The sequence below is a fragment of the Anastrepha ludens genome, chromosome 6 (genome assembly GCF_028408465.1).
Source record: "Anastrepha ludens isolate Willacy chromosome 6, idAnaLude1.1, whole genome shotgun sequence".
Taxonomy (NCBI): Eukaryota; Metazoa; Arthropoda; class Insecta; order Diptera; family Tephritidae; genus Anastrepha; species Anastrepha ludens.
The window spans coordinates 21,555,150-21,558,317 of NC_071502.1; the positions used below are offsets into that span (position 1 = coordinate 21,555,150).

Genomic DNA, 3,168 nt, shown 5'->3' on the forward strand with positions numbered 1-3,168 from the left:
ATACCTTCCTCTTTATAATGAAATAAACATCCGATCATTTATATTAAAAAATAGCATTTTTCTTTGAATATCAAAATAACACCTCTTATTGGAAAACCCTTTAAGCAAATATTTCAGGTTTCTTATATTGCCTTTTTAAAATCCAAACTAATAAAATTTGCACCACATCAGTCAAAACTTCCTTTAACAATATTTTTATATTTCTAAGAAATTTCGCATAAAAAAAAAATATATAAAAAATCTATTTCGCAGAGATTTTTCGTATGACCTTAGAAAAAAAGGGAGGGCGTGGGTCCTTAAAAATATATGGAAAGATCATCGAAATGAAGTGCCATCAGTAATTTGAAAACAAAAAGTATAACCTTCAATTGATGAGCATTTTTCACAAGTAAACGACTCTTTACCAGTACAAATCCATATTGCACGTTAAAATAACTAATTTTATTTACAGGAACAAATGGAAGGTGCCAGCAAAGTGTTGTGCTACAAAAAAAAAGGAATTCAGGAACTCCATAAGGGAGTCTACGAAGAAAATAATGATACAATAGGCTTCTTCTATTCACCACTTCTCTGTGTGCTATCTCCCCCTGCACTGCTCATTTGACGAAAAATGTATTACATGTAAAAGCAACAACAAAGTTATCGAGCAAGATTTACCGCTAGCGAGTGAATGATTCTACCTCATTAAATTAAATTGTGAAAAGAATTGTAAGACAAACTGTAAGTAAGTATGTAAATCCGTATCGTTCAACGAATACATTTTAATTTGAAAATTCAGGTAATTTGACAAAAAACCTATAGATTATTTGCTAAATTGTCTTGTTCACTTTGAAGTGTTGAAGTGAGCTGTTGTCGATGCATATCAAAATCTAACATTTGTGTTTGGCAGCACTTTTTTCTTGTTCACATGGAACCCACGATTACAATTTTTTGCGAGGTGCAACTTTAATATGAAAAATGCCTGAACAGAATCGACGAAACCGAAATTGCACGTAATTAACCGTTACAGTATCGGCACCTTTTTTTTACAAGGAGGATGCATCGAAAGCCAGTACCTTGTCAGTGTAGAACTTCTACCCAAACTAAACCTCCTACCGTCAATGTACCGATCCCTTCCCGGTACAACACTTAAGTAAAACGTCGGGAAGGCGGTTGGGCACTAGAATCTACGTCTGTTACTCTTCACATGCAGTCCGTCAACGTTGCATGTAAGACCCTAAATTTGTTTATTCCCGAAGGAAACCACCCCAGTTGGACCTGTCCACCCCCTCCCACCATACTTGTAACACTTCGACTTTAGAGTCCGTGTATTTGTCAAGTATCGTCTGTTTAGCTGCCGTTTACCTCGTGTATGTCTGCGTGCTTTAATGCATGTTGCATATCGCTGATTGCCGACGAAATTTTATCTCGCGCATACCTTGAAGACATCATGATGTCGACTATATTTCCTGGTACTATCGGATCTTCTGATAGTGCAGCTAAATTGCCTCGCAAATCGTGAGCATACGCAAAACACATGCCTTGCATCTTCCTCTTCGTGGCATACTGGACATACAGGCGAGTTCACGTATTCTAAGGCGACCATTCTAGCAACCATGACCTGTCATGAATTGTATTAGGTGGAAGTTAAGCTCACCATAGCTTCGATTTAGCCATTTTTCGATGTTTGGGATTAGCGTATAGGTTCACCTACCCTTTGTGGAGTTTTTCCCAATGCTCTTGCCACTTGACTAAGCATATAGCCTTCTCTGTTTTCGTTATCGTTGCTATGTTAGTTCGACACTGCTGCGTACACGCTTGCTCGCTCTTCTGACAATATATCGATAGTCGTCATGCCTGCGATCACCATTGCAGCTTCGTCCGAGGGGGTTTGTATGTGCTTATCACCCTCAGTGCCCAAAGTCTGGACAATGCTTCGTATGGTCTTCTACAGGCCTTACCTCTAAGGATTTTACCCATACTGATGCTGCATATAGCAGAGTCGATGTGATGACGCTGGCACCGTAAACACCATTCAGCGGCCACAATTTCAGCAGCCTGGCTTGCTTTTTCGCCTTTATGAAAGAAAAAATGTAAACCGATTTTTCTCTTTGTTAACTTCTATGGTGAACACCCTGTAATTCACAACTGAATGGTACAAACAAAAAACGGCAAACGATTTTTTTAGTATGAAATGTCATCTGAGACAATATGACAACGGGCATAAACTTTAAATTGTTTAATCGATACTTTACGAGATGTCGATAAATCACTACAGCCATCTACTGAGAAAATAATAGATTTTTTTTTACCCAAATTAATATGTCTTTGGAAAAGCACCATAGTTTTTTCATGGCAGAAATACACTCGGATGCAATTGCCTGTCGAGGAGCCACCGCTATTACAAACAACATTTTCTATCATTTTTTGTTTCATATCCGGGGTAGTTCGTAGTACTTAGGAGTGCAAGAATAATCACGACTTGGGGGTCAAAACTCCAAACTTACGTGGGTGTAGCATAGTAAAGAAAGAGGTGGGTATGCTCACAGCTTATTTTTAGTCAACTACCTACATAAATGTATGATGAGTTCGCTTCTCCTCTGAAATGCTTTCTTTACGGTCATAATGCTTAGGTAATAAATAGCGTCATATTGGCGAAACTTCCTAGATTCGTGATGAGTTATCAATTTAAAAATTAATTATTAATTAATTTACAAAATATCAATCTGGGTTTAACTTAATAACCTTTTTTTTAATATCATTCCTGGCAATTCCCGTTTGTACCATTTATAATTTAGGTAAAAGCAGAACATTTTTTTCTACCGTTTTTACCAAAAAGATATTTAATTTTTCCACTTTCTTCGCGCTTCTTAAATACGACGTTTTGTAAGGGAGTGTCAGAATTCTAATGTCAAAAGTGAGCCAACCTTTAATAGTCATGAATCATGGAATAGCACCAGCTACGAAAACAAACAAATTCAGTAAATATTTCATTTTCTCTTGTTTATTTAACTATTTTTCATTTGCTGTCAATCTTTTAACTCTAAAGGCATTTCAATGAAGTGGGCGCACAAATTCATTTCACAATTTGTTGTTTATTTGCTTGTTCATATTTTCCATTGGCTAAGCAAAACAAAAGCACAAACTAATATTGTTCGTGAATACAAGTATGGTCAATGTATGTATGTA

The 3,168-nt window shown here is 36.7% G+C and overlaps 1 long non-coding RNA gene across 1 annotated transcript in view; it reads left to right on the forward strand.

Annotated features, from left to right (window-relative positions):
• LOC128867397 (uncharacterized) overlaps positions 1 to 3,168 on the forward strand; it is a 28,720-nt gene that overhangs the window by 6,124 nt on the left and 19,428 nt on the right. The window lies entirely within an intron of this gene.